Below are 22,521 nucleotides of genomic sequence, written 5' to 3'. Positions count from 1 at the left end.
GTCTATTTTTGGTATTCCCTCAGGACTTCCTTGCTGTGCTCCCCTTGCTGCCCTGTTGAACGAAACAGTATTTTGCCTTGTTGGGTGTGGTGGGGTCAGATCAGGTACAATTCCCACATGGTGTCTCCAGTGTTGTCCCCCATAGGGTTATAGGTCAGCGAGGGAAGTCGTACCTCATAGTGTTGCCGGCCATATCGGCTGCTCGGTGCACTGACTGCTCTGAGCAGTGATACTGTTCTCAAGGTTGGTGGGCCAGGATGTGCTCCATCCTTTTTTCCTCCCCCTTCATTTTCTCCTGTGTGCTCTGATCAGATATGCCCCTCTCCCTGAGCTGTAGCTTCAGTGCTGTCCTCTGAAGTACCATATGTACTTGAATATAAGCCGACCTGACTATAAGCCGAGGTACCTAATTATTACCTGGGAAACCAGAAAAACTGATTGACTTGAATATAAGCCTACGGTGGGAAATGCAGGATATGAATTAACACATAGACCAGAGGGGAGAGACAGAGCGCAGCCACAGACACATCCTTACCAGTTCACCTGCCGGTGTAAGTGAATCACCATAGGTGCTTCTGCGAATTGGAGTCGTCCATATCATAGGACGGCTCTGATTGGTTAGATGTGAGTAAACAAACATTCAAAGTCTTGCAGTGTCAGCGGGGCTTTGAATGAACGGCAATCATCAACTGGGGTACCACTGACCTGTGTATAAGCCGAACCTGATATTCCAGCACATTTTTGTGCTGAAAAACTCGGCTTATACACGAGTATAAACATAACTTCTTCTGGGGGGAGGGGTGGCTTCCCTGATTCATGCTTATATGTTGCATTCATATCTGGAACACTGGCTTGAAGTCTAGTCCCTATTTCCCTGTGGAGATGTAAACAATATCATCCTTTTGGGTGGGTTAATAGTGCCCTGTTCCCCAGCTACCGATTTCTTTTTATTTTTCTTTACCACACTCATTTTCAGTTGACTACCATATGTATCCCTGTATTTTGTCTGGCCCCTGCCTTACTACCTGGTTCTCACCCCAGGAATGTTTGTATACAGTAGCTTTTTCCCTATGCCCCTTTTGAAATTTTTTTAAACTTACCTCAGCAGATTCATGTAGTACATGCCCTTTTGTGCTTGGCTTACTTCACTTAGCATAATTTCCTGCAGTTTTTCCCATGCAGCGATGTGCTTCATGCATTCATCACTGATTTTTAGCGATACAGAGTACTCCATTGTATGTATGTACCACTGTTTTTAATCCATTCCTCTGTTGATGGAGATTTGGGTTGTTTCCAAACCCTTGCAATTATGCACAGTGCCATAGTGAACATTGGAGCACAGATATCTGGCCTTGGTTTGTTCTTTGCCACTTCTGGGTATATACCCAGTAGGGAGATTGCTGGGTCATATGGTAGCTCAATTTTCAACTGTTTGAGAAATAGCCAAATCAATATTCATAGTGGCTGTACATACCTACAGGTCCACCAGCAGTGGATGAGAGTTCCTCTCTCACCACAGACCCACCAACACCTGCTGCTTTCTGAATTTTTTGAATTGGGCTACCTTTGAGGGTATTAGGTGGTATCTCATAGTTGTTTTAATTTGCATTTCACTTATGGCTAATGATCGGTAACATTTTGCCATATGTTTACAGGCAATTGGAATTTCTGCCCTTGTGAAACTTCTGTTCAGGTCCTTTGCGCCCCTCCTCAGTGGGCAATTAGTTTTTTTTCTTTTTGAAAGCTATCAGAGTATTATATATTTTAGTAATAATGCCTTTGTCGGATGTATCATTGCTAAAGATGTTTTCCCAGTTCATGGGCTCTCTTAATACTCTCTTGGTGAATTCTTTGGATGTATACAGGTGTTTTATCTCCAGTATATCCCACTTGTCAATTTGTGACTCATCTGTATTTGTGTCCTTCCCTATTTCTGATAGTCTATGTATTCCCTGCACCAAAGTTCTCAGGTTTGTCCCAAATCCCTCATTGATGGTCCTAATAGTTTGTGGTTTTACCTCGAGGTCTGTGATCCACCTTGAGTTTATTCTTCTGCATGGAGTGAGATAAGGGTCTTGCTTCATTTTTTCTGCAGCATCACTTGTTGAAGAGGTCATCTGCTTCCCATTTGATATTTTTGGGGCCCTTATCACAGATAAGTTGCCTGTATGCTGATGATTTTATTTCTGTGTTTTCAGTTCTTTTCCGTTGGTCTGAGTATTTCATTATACCAATACCATTTGCTTTTGACCACAGTAGCTATATAATATGTGCTAAAGTCAGGTAGAGCAAGCCCTCGCACTATGTCCTTCTTGAGGAGTTCTCAGCTAACTCTGGAATTCTTCCCTCTCCATGTGAAGTTCCTAATCAGTTTTTCCAATTCTTTGAAGAAAGATGATAGTATTTGTGTCGGGATAGCATTGAACTTATATAGTGCCTTGGTCAGAACTGATATATTTACCATATTGAGTCTTCCAATCCATGAGCATGGGATATTCGTCCATTTGTTGAAGTCACTCTTAGTTTCTTGTAATAGTGTTCTGTAGTTTTCTTGGTACAATTTTTTATTTTTTGAGTCAGGTATATTCCCAGGTATTTTAATTTGTGGTTGGCTATTACCTTTTTGGTCCCTACTGCTGTGGTCTGAAGTGTATACAAGTCCAATACACTTTGTTTGTTGTTCTTGTATCCTGCCACTCTGCCATATTCCTCTATTGCTTCCAGTACTCACATTGTGGAGCTTTGAGGATTGTCCATATATATATATCATATCATTTGCAAATAATGATAGTTTCACCTTTTCCTTCCCCAGGATGTCCATTCTTTGCCTTATGCTGTTAGCTAAAACCTCCAGTATGATGTTAAATAAGAGTGGGGACAAGAAGCATCCTTGTCCCCTCCCCCTTTTCCATGGGATTTGTGTTTGTCTTTTCTCCATTGACTACCGCATTGACTTTTGATGTTTCATGTATAGCTTGTATTGACTAGAGGAATTTTTCTTTCATTCCTATCTTCTTGAGTGTCTTAAACAGGAATTTGTGTTGGATGTTGTCGAATTTTTTTTAGCATCTATCGATATTATCATGTGGTTCTTATAGTTTTTATGGTTTTTCATATCAATGTGGCAAATGATACTAATGGTCTTTCATGTGCTGAACCATCTCTGTATCCTTGGTATGAATCCTACTTGGTTATGGTGAATTATTTGTTTTATATACTTTTGTATTCTATTGGCCAATCTTTTGTAAAGGATTTTTGCATTGATGTCCATTAGTGATCTTGGTCTGTAGTTCTCTATTCTTGTGGGATCCTTTCCAGGTTTTGGTATCAGAGTTATACTAGCTTCATAGAAGGACTTTGCTGTCTTTTTCTATGTTAAGGAAGAGTTTATGTGAGATTGGTGTCAGTTCTTCCCTGAATGCTTGGTGGAATTCTCCTGTGAAGCTATCTGGTCCAGGGGAATTTTTGTTGATAACCCCTTGATAACCTTGTCTATTTCTTCTATTGCTATGGGTCTTTTGAGTTTCTTGACGTCCATTGGGGGATATTCTAGGGAGGGATTGTTTTTCTGAGAATATTTCCATGTCTTCCAAGTTGTTGAATTCATTAGTGTACAGTACTTCATAATACTGTGTAATTATCCTTTTGATTTCATTAGGGTCTGTTGTAATGTAACTTCTCTCTTCCCTCATCCTTACTATTGGAATTTGTTCCCTCCTTTCTTTGATAGGTTTGCTAGCAGTCTATCCATTCTGTTTATCCTTTCAAATAACCAACTTTTACCAACAATTTTCCCCAGATTTTATTTTCCAACCCTTGAATCTTATTTTTTAATTATTTTTTCTATTAGTAGCATTGTCCTGTTGACTCTGCTCTTGTTAATGTAGATTTTATGCCAGCATATGAGTCATGAGCCTTCATTTTCCATGTGTGCATGTATTTCTATGAAACTTCCTTTAAAAACTGCCAGTGTTGTGTCCCATAAGTTTTGGTACATCATGTTCTCATTCTTGTGGATTTCTAGAAATTTCCTAATTTTATCTCTGATCTGGGCCTTTTTCAATTGGAATTTACTCATCCTTCAATTGTTTGCCCTTCTTTTCTTCATCTCCATTTTGTTGATTTCCAGTGTTATGGCAAAGTGGTCAGAGAGAGAGGTCTGTATAATATCAATGTAGTTAAATTCTGGCAGATTCACCTTATGCCGTAGTATGTGGTCTATCTTTGAATCTGTGCCACGTGGGCTTGAAAAGAATGGGATTTTCTTGTATTTATATGAAGAGCTCTGTAAACATCAATTGGGTCAAAGTGTCTAATTGTAGTGTTTAGATCTCTCACCTCTTTGTTTCTTTCCCTGTGATCTAATTTTCTCAGAGTGATGTATTAAAGTCACCTACTTTAATTGTTGAGGCTGTGATGTCCTTTTTCATCTTTGGGAGCATTTGCTTGACATATTTAGCGGATCTCTGATTAGGGGAATATATGTTTAAAGTGCTTAGCGGTTTTTGTCTATCATTCCCTTGAGCATTATTTAGTGTCTTATCTCTTTTTATGGTTTGCACATTGAGGTCAATTTTATCCAAGATTAGGATTACAACCCCTTCGTTTTTTAGAATTTCTGTTTGCTTGCCATGCTTTTCTCCAGCGATTGATTCTCAGTTATTTTCTTTCTTTATTCCTGAGATTGTCTCCTGTAGGCAGCAGATTGATCAGTTGTGTTTTCTAAACCAGCATGCTAGCTTCAGTCTTTAATGCCGTAGTTCAATCCATTGGTATTCAGGGTTATTGCCTCCATCTTTGTACTCTGTGATGTCATCTTATACCTTTTATGCTGGGTATTTTTTCAACCTCCCTTTCTTATCAGTGTGTTCTGCATGTGTGTGTGGTTCATTCTTGTCTTTCCACCCGTAAGCCAATGCTATCTTGGGGGCTGTTTTCTCTCCATTGCCCTCTTGGTGGGGTTGTTCTATGTAGTGGTCTCTTATTTGTGCTCAGTGACTGCTGTTCTTCTGCCCATTCTAGATAACAAAGATCTTTTATAGGTCAGGGTTTCTTTTACTGTATTCTTTGAGTTTTTCCTTGTCTGGGAATATTTATTTCTCCATCTATCTTGATAGATAATTTGGCTGGATAGACTATTCTAGGGTTTGTGTTGTTTCCCTTCATTTTCTGGAATATGTTACTACACTCTCTCCTCCTCTTCATAGTGTCTGCCGATAGGTCTGAGCATATTCTTATTTGGGAAACTTTATATGTGATTATTTGTTATTCCCTAGCTGCTGTCACGATTTTCTCCTTTTGCTCAAAGGTGGATAGTTAAACTATTATGTCCTTGGTGACTTCTTCTCTGGATTTAGTCTAGCTGGTGTTCTTTTAGCCTCCTGAATGGTTTCCTGGTTATCATTCATTACAGTTGGGACGTTTCCTCCCAGAATCCTCTCATTATTGTTGCAGATAACTTTCTTGTTTGTCTTACTCCTGTAATCCAATTGTGCTGATGCTGTACCTCTTCTTAGTATTATACATAGCTCTAAGGTTTTCTTGAGCTTCTCTGATGATCTTGTTAGATTTTGGTTACACTTTTTAAAGTCTGTTTGGCTGTCCCCAAGGTCACTGGTGTGGTTCTCTTCCTCCTCCAGTCGATTGGTGAAGTCTGTGAATGTGCTACTGGTTTTTCTTATCTCATCCCTAAGCTCTTGTATTTCCCTTTGGTGCATGGTCTCTATCTCCTCTATCATTTCATCCTTTTCCTCTATTGTTTCCCTCATATACAATATGACTGCAAACAGCATTCTGAAATTTTATTTCTGTGCTAGATCAATATATGCTTCTTCTATGCATGTCGTTAGGTTCATGTTATCTTCTGTCATTACCATTTGTTCTCCTGATTTTTTCTTTGAGTTTTTTGGGGGGTGATTACTACTTACATTGCATTGTTTTGGAGGAGCCAGGTGCCATTTTCCAGGGAGTCAAAGAGCACTGGCTCTCTCTGGGAGCTTGTAGGAATGCTTCTTTAAACTGCTCACAGTTAATTTCACTACTGAATTGGCTTACTGCTTTACCCTCCTGTGGCTTCACCCTTTTCCCAGTAAACCGGTATTCTGTTATTTAGAGGGAGAGCTGATGTCTCTCTCAGGGGAAGCTGGTTGGGTGGTTGTGGAGCTACAAGGGTGATGCTGTACTAGATGATCTCACAAGAAGCCGTGCTGTTCTTTTCCATGGCAGCTTGGGGCACCAGATGGCATGCAGTGGTGCCTTCGGCAATGGGAGTGCCACAGAAGGCTGGTGGATTTTCTGCTTTGGTGTAGACCACCACAAATAGTTGGTTGAATTGCCTTGGTTGGGTAGCTGGCTGTGTAAGTAAGGCAGAGGTTTCTTTAGCAGCATGGAATGTTGCCAAGTGTTGGTTTAGCTGATTTTGGCCTTGTGAGGCCCTATGGCAGGCAGGAGGATGTTCCTCTCAGTCACATGGGGCCATAGAGGATGTTTAGGAGCTCTCACAGCCGCACAGGTAAAATTTCTCCCCAAGAAGATGGGCAGGATTTCCCCAGCCACATGTTAAGCTCTGCAGACAGTGGACAGGTAGAATTTTCCTTGGAGGAAAGTAGACAGGATTTCTCTCAGAAGAAGTTGGGTGAGACATCCCCTGATGCAGTGTGGGTGTGCTTTCCACAGACTCAGGTTAAGCTGCAGAGAATAGAGCTCTCACAGCAGGGTTGAGGTCAGGTGTAAATGCCATAGGCTAAGAGGAGTAGTCTGAAGGTCAGCAGTGGCATGTGAGAGAAAAGAGAAGAGAAAAAGAATAAAAAAGGAAAAAACAAATAACTAAGTCCACTGTGAATGTGGGGGTGGGGAGTCAGAGAGAAGAGAGTGAGCAAAAGTAACAATGTAGCTGAGCCTTCAGCCCTCCCTGTGAGGCTAGAGGGATTTAAACCCTGCCCCGAGGTGGCTCAGACTGTGGTGGGAGAGAGAGGAGAGATAAACAAAATAACAATATAGCTGATTCCCTATCCCTAACTGTGGTGGCAGCAAGCTGTGGCTGTGTTTAGATAAAGCCCATTCATTGGATCCAAATGATCCCGATTCTGGATGAGACAGTGGTAAGGCTAAGGTCAAACCTTAGCCAGCCTCCACTGTGGTAAGCCTAAATTCCCCAGCTCCTCAAAAGCAAGTGGATCTGTGCCTACCGATATTTATAATGCTGCTACTGTGACCCAGCAATGTTGAATTTCCCACTTAGTAACTGTCCTGTGCTGATTTCAGCGGAGTCCCTCTGGTATGTTTTACTCAGTAGCCATCTTCCCAGAAGCCCTCCCTACTATTTTTAAGGGATGCATAATATTCTATTTTGTGAATGTAACAGACGTTTTTCAGTTATTGATGGAAATTTAGGGAGTTTCAATTTTTAATTGTGAACTACACCGCATAGAATATTGTGGAGAAGATGACTGGTGAGTAAGGTAAGTGGGGCAAGAGAGGCATGCTGCTTTTCTCCCAATACTGGGATGGCTGCATGAACAGGTAATTTATCGTGGTAGTTAAACCAGTCTCCTATCTGCCACAAATTGGGTCTTTTTAAATCATGCACTGTTACACAATTGTATAAGAATTTCAAAAACACTTGGACAATAGTCTGACCTGGTGGTACAAATTCCAAATGCACTATGAGTTGACATTTTCGTGCATCCGGGAAGTAAGTAGACTCCAAGAGCAGGTTAGTCATCAATCAACATTTCACCTTGTTTGAAATGAGAAAAATACCCGTACACTCGAGTTTTCCCCATGGGTCTGTCCTATTAAGGTGTGTTCAATATCACAATAGTTTCTGTGGTATTTTTTCCAGAGCAAAAACCAAAATTTCACAGGTGAACATTGTTCTTTTAAATTGGCCATCACAAAAAATGAGGTTGGAGTGAAAATGCTTTTATGAAAAAATTCACAGTGACCAGAAAGAACTTTTCTAGGCGATTCCTCTGGTCCACTAATTCAGTGAGTTGCTTGATGCTCACCTAGCAGGCAAATATGCATACTATGAGAGCTTTGTTCTACAAAGTGCAATTCTATTTCTTTTAGGACTATTCCCTCATACTTCCCACCATCCATTAACCCTCTACCTGTGTGTCTGTAAGCTTGATTTGCACCTCGTACAGAAGCAGATTGATGGGTTTTGTTTCATAATTCTATCTGCTAGTCTTTGTCTTTAATAGCTGAGTTCATATCATTGACATTCAGGGTAATTGCATCCATCTTGGGGTTGTTTGCTGCCATCTTGTACCCTTTGTGTTAAGTATTTCCTTCCCTTCCTCCTTAGCTGTGTATTGTGTATGTGTGGAGGATACATACCTACCTTCTTTCCTCCGTTGTGTCAAGGAAGACCTAGGCATTACTTACATTGCCATGACTACTGGACAGTATTGTATCATGTGGTTGTCTTATGTTTGCATTCTGTGGATGTTGGTTTTCTGTATAAAGTGGTTTGGAAAGTGACCTCTGTAATGTTCTTTTCTTTTTATGTATTCTCTGAAATATTCTTTATCCATGAAAACTCCAACTACCCCCTTTATTTTGTTGAAAGGTTTGACAGGGTAGATGTTTCTCAGGCTACAACTATTCTCCCTCAACTCACTGAAGATGTTATACCATTTGCTTCTCTTCTTCATTCATGATTTCTTCTCATAACTCTAAAAATATTTTCATGTCATTACCCTTATAGGTGACTTAATTTTTCTCTCTAGCTGACCTCATAATTTTCTCCTTTTTCTCAAAATTGTATACTTTTACTACTATATGCTTTAGTTTGTTCTTGAGATTCAATCTAATTGGTGTCCTCTCTGCTTCCTGGATGAATGTCATATCCTCTTTTATTATATTTTGGGGATTCTTTTCTTCCAAGAATTCCATCACTAATATTAGCATTGATTTCTTCATTTCATCTTGAACATTTATCCCAATTATTCAGATATTGTTTATCTTCATAGCATTGTTCTCAGATTTTCTTCAGCTTCTTTAATCATCTTGTTTGATGGTCTTTCATGTTTGTTGAATTCTGCTTGGTTATCTATAAGGTAGCTGATATGATGTTCTGCTTCTTCTAGCCTGTTGCTAAGTTATTCTATCATCTTCTCTGTTTTTGCAGCATCATCCCTTACCTCTTGTGTTTCCCTTCAGTATGTTACTCTCTCTTCTCAGTTATTTAATCCCTTTTCTGTAGTGATTCCCTCATATTCTGAATAACTCTGAGCAGCAAACTGAAGGATTTTTTTTTTCCTGTGAAGTTCAATGATTGCTATGTCAAGGTACATTATTGGGTTCAGGTCTTCCTCCAACATTATGTTATGCTTCTCTTGCTTTTTTTGTAATGGTGGCTGAAAGGGGTTTTTGTCTGCATTTCATTTTGTTGGAGCTAGGTGCCATTTTCCTGGTTGTCGCTGAAGGCAGGCATAGAAGGTCCCAGGGACTGGCTAACAGGAATGGGAAGTGTCCAGCGTGAGTGGGATCGTGAGAGATGATCCTCAGGTGTGCAAGTCTGCTGGGGGATGTGGAAGGCCCTTGAAGCAGTTAACAGTAGTAGGATGTGGCCATTGGATGCAGGAGGTTACCTCCAGATGCGGGAGGCTGGGGAGTGTAGTGCTGGCCTGGAAAGTGGCCATTGGATATGGAAGGGGCCCATACTCAACCTTTAAGGGACAGAGAAGAGACTAGATGGCACAGGATGTGGCATGTGGGTGTTCAGGAAGCATCCAATGATTTTTGACAGTTGCCTGCTGGCATAGGGGCACAGTCCACGAAGTGGCCCATGGGAACTATAAATGGCTGATGGGCATGGGAGTCACCAAGGATAAGTGTGACAGTATTGGAAAGGCCAGTGGGTACAGGATCCTGGGATGCATTCAATCGGCACAAAAATAGTCCCAAACCCATAGAGGCTGTGGGTGGGTCTAGGGAGTGGCTAGTGGGTGCAGGGAACCTTGGATGTGGTCACTAGTAATATTCAGGCTCCAGAAACTCCAGGAGGAGAGTGGTTGGTGGCATGGAAACTGTAGGACACTCATACACACACAAGGGTAAAGGAGGGGCAGATAATCCAAGAGTATGGAGGTTTTGAGCCCTGGACAACCAGGGAGCCTTGGCTATGTCTCGCTGGTGCTGGGAGGCAATGACAGTTACCATATATGTGTCTCCCCAGGAGAGTGAACAGTTATTATACATGTGTCTCCCGAGGAGAGAGAAGGATGCATGTCATAGCAAGTACAGCACAGCCATCTGTTGGAAAATCACCTAAATGTCCCTGAAACACTACAAGTCCAGGGTTAGGTCTACATTCCTCTAATTGGTTCCTTTCCCTGCAGCCCTAACAGTTACTTACTGTCAACTGAAAACAGTTGAACATACATTAGGGCCACCTTCTCCAAAGTCCTTTCATTGATTTTTACCAGGGCTAGAAGACAAAAAATTAAAAGTAAAGTCAAAATAAAACAAATGAGCAAAAGCCCCGCCTCTTCCTTTGAGTCCAGTATACATCCAGACTAAAGATTAAAGGGGCAAATAAACAAACAATAAATTGCAATAGCATAATGGGAAAACCAATAAATAAAATTAAAATAAAAGCAGATTTATAAGCTGGATAAAATAGCTCTACTAAATATTGAGTTATCCTTTTTTGAGATCCAGCCCCAGAGACAAATGATTTCTTATGAGTGGCATGTACAACTAAGCAAAATAAAGAAGGCAGAAAAGACGGGGCCAACAGGCGCATCATCTCAGAAAACCTAATAAGGGAACAACTTTATTTCACTATAAGATCACATAAAAACAAAGCATGCAAACCTCCCTGAGGCATATATACAATAGAGTGGGCAAAGTGCGAATCTGGTAGGTCCTGACTTCTTTTAGGAGAACACTTCAAAGGAATTGTCTGGCAGGTGAGTAAACCATGCTATAAAATGTTGTCAGTCACTTTTTAAAAATGGTAAATAGAGGCAGTGGAAGATACTCTTAGAGATAAGCACCCCTTTAACAGTGTGTGTGAGAATTCAGGCATTTGTTGGAGGCAACATCTCATTATTCTAGAGGGTAAAGGTGAAGAATCTGTTTCCTGGAGAAATATATCCCTCTGGTGCTTGCCCCTTGTCTGGAGACTTGTGAAGATCTTCCTCAACACTGGTGCCAGTTTTCACACCACTGTAGTCATGAGAGTAGAGGATAGACCATTTACACTTTCTTCAGTGTCCCACATCCTTTTTTTTTTAAAAAAAATTATTAGGGGGCTCATACAACTCTTATCACAATCCATACATATACATACATCAATTGTATAAAGCACATCTGCACATTCCCTTCCCCAATCATTCTCACTCAAAGCATTTGCTCTCCACTTAAGCCCTTTGCATCAGGTCCTCTTTTTTTCCCCCTCCCTCCCCGCCCCCCCCCTCATGTGCCCTTGGTAATTTATACATTGTTATTTTGTCATATCTTGCCCTATCCGGAGTCTCCCTTCCCCTCCTTCTCTGCCGTCCATCTCCCAGTGATGAGGTCACATGTGGATCCTTGTGATCAGTTCCCCCTTTCCAACCCACTCACCCTCTAATCTCCCAGCATTGCCCCTCACACCCTTGGTCCTGAAGGTATCATCACCCTGGATTCCCTGTGCCTTCAGCTCCCATATGCACCAGTGTACAACCTCTGCCCTATCCAGTCCTGCAAGGCAGAATTCGGATCATGGTAGTTGTGGGGAGGAAGCAACCAGGATCTGGGGGAAAGCTGTGTTCTTCATCGGTACTACCTCGCACCCTGACTGACCCATCTCCTCTCCTAAACTCCTCTGTGAGGGGATCTCCAGTGGCCGACACTTGGGCCTTGGGTCTCCACTCTGCATTTCCCCCTTCATTCAATATGGTATACACACACACACACACACACACACACACATATATATACACGCACACAAACATATATATATATATATTTGCATATATATATTTGCATGATGCCTTATACCTGGTCCCTTTGGCACCTCATGATCGCACTGGCTGGTGTGCTTCTTCCATGTGGACTTTTTAGCTTCGGAGCTAGATGGCCGCTTGTTCACCTTCAAGCCTTTAAGACCCCAGACACTATCTCTTTTGATAGCCGGGCACCATCAGCTTTCTTCACCACATTTGCTTATGCACCCATTTGTCTTCAGCGATCCTATCATGGAGGTGTTCAGCCAATGAATGATTTTTTGTTCTTTGATGCCTGATAACTGATCCCTTCGGGACCACTCGATCACACAGGCTGGTGTGTTCTTCCATGTGGGCTTTGTTGCTTCTGAGCTAGATGGCCGCTTTTTTATCTTCAAGCCTTTAAGACCTCAGTCACAATCTCTTATGATAGCCGGGCACCATAATCTTTCTTTACCACATTTACTTGTTCACCCACTTTGGCTTCAGCAGTTTTGTCGTGAGAGTGAGCATCATAGAGTTCCAATTTAATAAAAGAAAGTATTCATGCATTGAGGGAGTGTTTGAGTAGAGGCCCAAGGTCCTTCCGCCACCTTAATACATAACCTATAAATATAGACACATAGATCTATTTTCCCATCCTCATATATATTTGCATGTACATGTCTTTGTCTATACCTCCATAAATGCAAACTTTATGTTTGAAATATGTATGTAGTATTTGCTAATTGAAAATATGATACAAGTAACTAAATACAGTAAAATCCAGTAAAATCGAAATGAGGTGGTTTGTTCAGTTAATAGTAGATCATGGTATCACTTTGCTGGTTTTTTTATCATGCAACAATATGTTATTATCATTAAGAAAGGGAATAAGTATTAAAAGAAACTCACTATATAATTTGGATAGGTAGAAACTTGAGGGATAGAAGGGATTGTCTCTACCAAATTCCTAAACTTAACAAATATAAGCTGGCCATGCCACAATAAAGGGGTTGGAAAGATATCAGGCATACATTACACACCTATGGGGACAATCCATTGTTGGGCATGCTCACACCAAGGTCACCTAGAAACAGGTGGAGGTTGATCTGAGAACATATTAGGCACCATCAAGATCATGTCAGACGAGGAGCTGACCCTAGCCACAGAATCACCAGTACCCTCAACCACACCCTCTCAAGTAGGGTAGGAAGGGATAAAAAGCAGGGACTAAGGGCAGTTGCTTCTTGTTCTGAGCTCTCATTCCAATGCTCTTCCATGTGGACTCTTGTGCTCCCCTGAAGTGACCATCTTCAGGCTCGAACCCTTGTGTAGTCCCTGGCATGACCTTGTATGCTTTCCAGAGAATAGCTTGTACTACCGAAGACTGTAATACCCCAAACTTCCCTTGCACTCATAAATATTACTTGGATTTACAAAAGTAACTCTGCTGCATGAATTCTTTCCGTGTTGAGAAGCAAGAACTTAGGAAACTCATCCAAGAAACCTAACAATTTCAACATTGTCCTAAGAGTCTAAATTCAATTCAGCATAAAATCCATAAGGTATGCAAGCTAGATAGAGAGATACTTAGACTCGTCAACAGGTAACTCCTCTTGGGTCATGTATTATTCTTCAGAACTCTACTCATAGCAGACAGACGGTGCTCGGGCCTGTACTGTCCTCACGATCACTAGCACATTTGAGTTTATGAGCAAAGCCCTCGCATTGAGGCTCATTTGTACTCACACTCACCTCTATTTTCTGAAATATGTTATATGATGTAGTCTTTATGAATTGATCCCTCCTGATGATGTCTCCAAAGCAAGTGAGGTGGAAGATGTCATGCTGTGATTCATGGGTTTGCACTGGGCAATCTTCAGGAGAACATCATCAGTTCTTTCCTCCTACTCTCTGAATCTGAGAGCTCTGAGGAAAATGTCCACAGAGTGACAGTGCTGGTATTGGAGAGACTGGTGGCACAACTTCTGGCATCACAGCAACACACATTCCAACACATTAAACAAAAACAAATCAAAAACCTGAAAGGGTAATGGAAAACCACAAATGTGGCAGATAGCAGATCAGTGGTCCTGGGTGCCAGGAGAATAGGAAAGCATTGACCAGAGAACAGCACACTGGATTTGAGGACACTGGTTGAAATATTACATATCTTCACTGTGGTATTTCAAAAATAAATAAATGCTTAGATTACTTCAAATTATAGAAGTGAAACCCAATAAAGTTGAGCTGCTTAATGTGAAAATTCTTCTTAAATAAATCTGGGAAAATAATTTAAAATCAATTATAGTCTGTAATAGGTGAATCTCCTATAATTAGTTATGCTGTGTTTGCTGAGTTTCATTAAAGTCTGACCAAAATATTAGAACCCAAGTTTAGAATTCCTCAAAAATGAAAAATTTTGAATCCACAAAATTAAAGTAAGTCCCCTAAGTAATTTGAAATTAGACTATATATGTGTGTTTGGATGTTGTTCTTAATCTCTATTCTTTGATAAACATGGTAGTTCTTACTACCGAGTACAAAATTTTAGTCGGAACCATAAGACTGTCAACCTGTATTTGAGTGTTTGGCCCTTTTTCATTTAGAAACAATTTATCCAGTGCTTACCATAAAAGATGACAACTTCTGTGCAGCCACAGTCTGCTATAAAATCATATATTTTTCTAAACACGTCAGGATTTTGAAAGCAATAGGTATAGAAGGTATAGAACAAACAACACTCATGGAAACAATTATGTAAAATTTCATCCAGTACAATTGATAATGCCTCCAATCTATTGCTGTCAGTCCCCTCTCAGTGACAGTGTACAAATGCCGACAGAGGATTTACCAGACTGTGAACCTTGACTGGACTCATTAACATAGATATCGTGGTGATTGCACAATTCTCCTTGATGTGATTGAATGATTGAACAATTCAATTATATGATAGGAAAATTGCATGCAAATAAAACTGTTGGGGAAAAAATGTTCCATGAAGGTTCCTTAATTTTAATAATAAAATGGAAAACTGAAACGAGGAAATATTTAACTTCATCATTTGCAAGCAAAATTTAAAATATTTAAGTGTATCTTTTCATTTTTCCTTTAATTATGAGTACAATGTATAAATACAACCTTCAATTACATACGAAAATCACTACGTCCTAACCTGGGGAGATTTTGGGAAATATAATTATCACTTCCGCAACTTCTGATTCTTCAGGATAGGGGAGCCTCCAGTATCTTTACTTTTGTTAATTTTTCAAGTGAAACATTTCTATGTCACCTTTAAAATGTCCCCCCCCATTAGATATGAAACATATGCATGTGACACTACCAGCTGTCTCTCAAGAACAAATATAGCATTTGTTAATATTTTATTGTGCGCACTGCTTATGTTATATTACATTCATTTTATATGATTAAGCTTGCAATTAGGTACTTTGTTTTTTTAAATTGATATGTAATAATTGGACATAGAGCATAAAAACAATGAAATTACAGCATATGAATGTTAAAAAGCATCCAAAGTTAGTTCATTGTCGGATGCCGTGTACTGTGGTGGGGATCAGCCCTATAATCCTCCCCGTACGTTGTCTGCTCTGACCAAGAACATCGTCCTTGGGGCTTGGTGGGCCAGGATGTCCTCTCTTCCCTCTCCATCCCTTTGTGTTTCTTCTGTGTGCTCTAATCTAACATGCCCGTATACCCAAGTTGTAGTCTCAGTGATGTCCTCTGGGGGATGGATGTGTCCACACATATTTGGGATTGGGGCCAGCCCGCAGACAGATATTTCTATTGGTTCCCTGGTACATGATCCTTCAGGAGACAGCACTGGAGACACAGTGTGGGAATAGTGCACGGTCTGGCCCCACCATGCTGGGGCGAGGCACTGAGGGCATGCAGCAGAGCAGCAGGGGGAACAGAGTGATGAAACCCCCACGAATACCAAAAAATATGCTTGGGAGACAGAAAGCAGCACCCCATCAGACTGGGCTGGAAAACACTCGTAACAGCCAACAAACAGACCTTGAACTATTCATAGGCTTTTCCATTTTTGTCACTGGCGTTCTTTTTGTTTCTGTTATTTTGTCCGTGCTCTCTGCTGTTGTTGTTATTGTTTTGTTGGGTTTCACTTTCTTGGTTGTTTTATTTGGCTTTGCATTGTTTTTGCACATATTAATGTATCTGCATATCTATCTGGATAAGTTTGCAAGACAAATAATTCAGAGATGAAAAGAACAGGACCAATGGTTCTGGAGATATGGAAAAAAGGGGGGTGGGAGAAAGGGAGTGGGGACCAACCCAGGGAAAAGAGAACAGCAAGTGAACTAAAATCGATGGAAGGAAGGTCATAGGATATCTGGTGGGGCTCAATCAAGGGCAATGTAGCAGCAAGGAATTAGTAAACCAGAATGAAGGCCAAACATGATGGACCAAGAGGGAATTTATAGAGGCCAGATACAGGCATGTGCATATGTAAATCTATATATAATGTGAAGGAAATAGAACTATGTACTCATATCTATATGTCAAGGATGAAGGTTGCAGATGGACGTTGGGCCTCAATTTAAGTACTCCTTTAACACAAGAACACTTTGTTCCAACAATCCGGCATTCTGTGATGCTTACCCTACTGACATGATCGCTGAAGACAAAATGGGTGGCATAAACAAATGTGGTGAAGAAAGCAGATGGTGCCTCACTATCACAAGTTACAGTGCCTGGGCACTTAAAGTCTTGAAAATAAACAAGCGGCCATCTAGCTGAGAAAAAACAAAGTCCACATGGAAGAAGCACGCCAGCCTGTGTGGTCATGAGGTGTCAATAGGATCAGGTAACAGGCATCTAAAACCCAGAATAAAACCATACCCAAGGTGATGTGGGGGCACATGGAGTGGAGACCCAATGCCCATCTGTGGGCATTTGGACATTCCCTCACAGAGGGTTCACAGGGAAGAGGTGAGCCAGTCAGGGTGTAGTATGGCACTGATGAAACACACAACTTTCCTCGAGCACTTTCCCCCCACTATCATGACCTGAATTCTACTTTACAAATCAGATTAGACTAGAGCATGAACACTGCTACAGATAAGAGCCCGCAACACAGGGAATTCAGGATAGATAAACTTCTCAGGGCCCACAAGGAGAGTTGAGATTCCAGGAGGATTAGGGGAGGGTTGGGGGAGAAACGGGGAATCAATCACAAGGATCAAACTAGAACCCCCTCCCAGTGGGAAGAATAATGGAAAAGTATGTGAGGGGCGACAGATGATGATGTACTATATGAAAAATAATCTATAACTTATCAAGGGTTCATGATGGAGGGCGGGCGGGGAAACGAGGGGGGAGAAAAGGGGAACTGCTATCATGAGCTCAAGAAGGAAGAGAATGCTTTGAAAATGATGATGGCTGCTGAGTTAGTTTATTGTGCCAATTGGGCTGATAAACACATGTGGGATAAATTGAAGGGGTGGGGGGCGGGAGATAAATGGCTTGGTGAGCCTCTCCTTTAGAGAGCTTGGGTTTCTTGCTTTCTGATGGTTGGACCAGGGTGCAGCTGCCTTAGTCAGCTCCCTGGTTTAGCTGGCAAGGCTTACTTCCTGCAAGACATCTCTGAGGAGAAGCCACACGGACCTACCTCGATGCAGCCCTGGGTGCTGGAGCACCCGTGTGGAGACCCCTGCCAGCAATGAGATGCTTACACATTCACAGATGCTGCTTTCCCCCTGCAATGGGCATCATTGCGCCTGTTTTCTGAGATGGAGGAGGACTTTGTGGATTGGTGTTGGACATATGGGTTAAAGTTGAACTCATGGGTTTGGGCAGCACTGGGTTGGGATGTTTTCTTGCTGCACACTTAACTTTTATTTAAAACTCTCTCTTATACATGAGTTTCTGTGGATTTGATTCTCTAATGTTCCCAGACTAACACAGCGGCATATAGGCATATGTGCTCAACACATTGGAGGAATGTATGGATTGTGATAAGAGATGTAAGAGCACAAAATAAAAGTATTTAAAAAAAAACATTCAAACAACCATGGTGTTTTTCATAGAATTAATCATCTCATCATTTATGAATTTAAGTCATATTTATGAGTATATATATTTTTGGTAAAATTACCAACAAAATGGGAGTACAATGAAAGCATTTGATATTCAGCTTCGTTGACATTCAGCAGCTACCATACAACTTAAAATCAAATTTGCCAAGACTTTCCCTGCAGAGAGAGAAATAGGAAGAAAAAATGGAGAATAAATCATTAAAAGAACACACTGAACTCAAAGAAGTGCACAAGTGCTTCTGAATGAATTCGGAATTGAAATTTGGGATAATGATTATACTCCAGTAGAGGTTGTGCTCTACAGCTCCAAGTTGCTTGGCCTTCCCTACTTGTACATACACTGTCTGTCCACTATGGAGTCACGTCATTCTTCCTATAGGATTAGACCCGAGGATGCTTTAGAGCATGTTCAGAGAGAACAAAAGTTTTAAGTGGTAACTTAGTTGTTTTTTCTGAATCAGATAGCAATTTCCAGATTAAAATCTTACTTATGCACCATGAGAGTTAATGGGACAGGGGTGTAGAATCAAGCACAGTGTGGCTAAACCTTGCATTAGACTGAAAATTTCTTTGGAGTGAGAGGCAAAAGAGTAGGCTGGGCAAGCATGCCTTCAAATCCACTCTAATGAAGATTGGGAAGGCTGTTGTAAAAGTCAGGTGATGCATCCGACCATCTATGGAGTACCTGCCTAATATGAATGGGTTCACTGTGTAGGACCACACAGTTTAGCAGTGAGTTAGGTCATTTCTCAATCCTGCCGATTCTAGTTGGAATTGCCAGTACTTCTGGTTCTCATGGATATCACAGATATCCACTGAGCATCAGGACCTTTAAATAACCTCATATTAATTGATTTTCATAGTTATAGAATGTCTATCCTCATTATCTTGTAAAGCAGATACAATATTAATTTTAAAAATGAAACATTACTTAAAGAAATACTTTGTTATTCTCTGTAGACATTCTGTCTAGGTTATCCATGGTATATGTTTTACTATCTTTTTGAAACTGATCGTGATTACTCTGGAAGTGTAAATATTTATTAGGGTGTTCTTACATCTGTTCACTGCAGAAAATACATCTATTGTTGTAAGTATTTCCATTTGTTGCACAGATTGGATCATATTCTTTGGTACAAAAATGTGGGTGATCTTTATATAGATCGCAATTTGGTTTTGGTCTCTACATGTGGAGAAAAAACAAAACGTATTAGAATGAAACTTGGAAAGAAATGTTTCTCAGTCAACTTCAAATTTCACTTGTCAATACAGGATACATACAGTCCATATACAGGTTTAAATCTGAATACCTGTATACCGATAATTCACTTAGATCATAGCATATAATTGATAACTACTTATAAGCCAATTATCACTTATTTTAGAAGGCCACAGCATAGACTCACTGACCTATTATAAATGAGCCACCACTACCCATTTTTCTTCATACTGAGGACACATATTCCTTTTTCCATAATTTCAAGAAAAAAATCATGAAACTGATTTTCTTAGTTTTTTTTGCCAAGACCTTATATTTCATTGGGATTTAATACACATATCCTATCATTCCATAAGTCAATCACATCAAGGAGAATTGTATAATTGCTACCAAAATAAGTTTCCAAATATTCTTTCCTTCGTGGACTCCTTGACATTGTCTCCTCTTTACCACCATCACTGTTTCCCCTTCTCCCTGACCCTTTATTTTACTTGCTGTTCCTATATGTTCATCAATCCTGGGTTTAATATACTGAAAACTGGAAAGGCTTATAACATAGCTTGAAGAGGGTGACCTCCAATGTCTTTCTTCATAATCCAAGTTCATATATAGTTATAGACAGATAATGTATAAGGTTTCTGGGTGATGTAAACAGTTTGCGTATAACAGTACATAGACAAAAACCGGTTAATAATCTGTTTTCACAAAGAATGACGCTAGGAAACTCAATATTCTATAATACACGGGATCATCATTACATGATATCTACTCCTCTGAAAAGGTGATGAAATAGATGTGTGTAATGTGTTTGCATGTGTGTGTGTTCATGGGTTTCAAAAGTTCATGGAGGAATTTTTAAAAATGAATTTTGTAAAATCATTTTATTGGGGGCTCATACAACTCTTATAAAAATCCATCCATCCATCCATTGTGTCAAGCACATTTGTACATTTGTTTCCATCATCATTCTCAAAACATTCTTTCTACTTGAGCCCTTGGTATCAGCTCCTCATTTTTCAACCTCCCTCCCCCACCTGCCTTCCCTCCCTCAAGAATCCCTGATAAATCGCAAATTATTATTGTTTTTTTCATGTCTTACACTGTACAATGTCTCCCTTCCCCCACTTTTCTGTTGTCCATCCCCCATGGAGGGGGTTATATGTAGAAGTTCCCCCTTTCGTTCCCACCTTCCCATTACCCTTCTGGTATCGTTAATTTCATTATTGGTCATGAGAGGTTTATCTGTCCTGGATTCCTTGTGTTTTCAGCTCTTATCTGTACCCATGTACATACTCTGGTCTAGCTCGATTTGTAAGCTACAATCGGGATCATGATAATGGGAGTGAAGAAGCATTAAAGAACTAGAGGGACTTTGTATGTTTTATCGTTGCTACACTGCATTTTGACTGGCCGTTTCCTCCCGTGACCCTTCTGTAAGGAGATGTCCAGTTGCCTACAGATGGGCTTTAGGTCTCCACTCCATACTCCCCCTAATTCACAATGATATGATTTTTTGTTCTTTTATGACTGATACCTGATCCTATCAACACCTTGTGATCACACAGGCTGGTGTGCTTCTTCCATGCGGGCTTTGTTGCTTCTCAGCTAGATGACCCCTTTTCTTTTCATTCAAATTTTATGTAATTATTTGAAGTTCCTTCGTGGATATTTATGTTTGTGTGGATGTATCTTGATGTCTTTGTAAAAATAAATATGTATAAACATATATACCTAAACTTCTTTAATGTTGGTAGTTTAAAAAGTACTCGGAACCTGTCCTTCATATGCTGCTTAAACTATAGTTATTTTTCTCTTTTTAATTTTCAATTATGCATCATGTACCACTATGTGAAAATATTAAAATTATAATAAATTTTTCAACTTTTAAGTGAATATTCACTGCTAAAATGTATGACAAAAATTTACAAAGTTGAATTTTTTGAATTCTAAATGAATTATTATAAACTTACCACTTGTTGTTCTCGTGTTTTAATGAAACTTTCTGCAATCAAATGACAAATAAGAGTTAAAAATCAGGAGAATTTAAAAAAATGCATTGTTTTACTATGATTTGTTCATATTACTCATTAGCATAAACCAACTATCCAAGGCTTACTGAAAACCCTGAAAAATCTAGAAACATTGATGATTCCTAAGTTAATCTCTCTGTACAATGTAATTTTATGCATTTTAAGTAATTCCTCAAACTGTATCTGAATATAATATTGATTTATTTAATTTTTAAGGATAATATGCCCTGATCAGAGAAGAAAATAACTTGTATTTTCAGTTCCTATAAAGAAACAAACCACTACTGAGTTAATTCATACTCTGCTCTAATTATGTGACATACCCTTATCACAGGGTAAACGGGTAGCTAACAAATGCTTTGCTTTTGACTATTAGTCTAAGTTATGCTGTGACCCAGTTGAGCAGTGGCATGGCGGGGAGGCAGTGGGCGGGTGGGGGAAGCTGACAGTCTACTTCTGTAAAGATTGCAGCCGGGAAACTCACTATGTGACACATGAGGGAGCCGTGCAATGGAACTGACCAGAGGACAACAGGTTTAGTTTTATCCAATATTGGACAGCTCTTAATTCTGAAATGCATGGGGCATTTTCAGATTTAAGAATATATTGCTAACCTGAAAGGTACCCATGAATCCTATCCTTAAACCAAACCTTAACTTAAGGGATGTAGAGATGACAAGTGAGGTTGTCAAGAAATACTAGTTTGGGAAAAATCATTCCTGCTCACACTTAGCATTTATTAACCATGGCACCTGCCCTCCAAAGAGGGCAAAACGTAATCCAGGTAGCACTGTTTACGTGGACGAAGATTGAGGCAAGTTCTACTGCCCATGCCAACCCACCACTCTCTCCTGGGCCCCTCTCAAAGGTGGGAAGTGCGAAAATAATAGCCAGCGATGCCAATCTTGGAAGGCCGATACAGCGCGCCCTCTTCATTTACCGCTTAAGGAATCACTTACCTCATGCAGCATGCCCTTCTCCCCAGTATTCCCAGCATATGGTTTCCAGGATCCTTAAAATGTTTCCTCTGGGATTGGGAAGTTTACTCACCAGAATAAAAGGGCAATGCCAACACAATGATGCAGATAAGTCTGAGCCATGATGAGCAGAAAAACATTTTATCAGATCTGTTGGAGAAACCCTTGCGAATGAATAAAAAGAGATACTGGTGAAAATAAAATCCATCTTGAAATGAGAATTCCTGACTGACAAAGAATTTGCTCTGCCTTCTTTCTGGAGGTTAGATATCATCTTGAAGTTTCCAGCACATAGTA

The sequence above is a fragment of the Tenrec ecaudatus genome, chromosome 2, assembly GCF_050624435.1.
Source record: "Tenrec ecaudatus isolate mTenEca1 chromosome 2, mTenEca1.hap1, whole genome shotgun sequence".
Lineage (NCBI taxonomy): Eukaryota > Metazoa > Chordata > Mammalia > Afrosoricida > Tenrecidae > Tenrec > Tenrec ecaudatus.
This window is presented reverse-complemented; position numbering follows the sequence as displayed.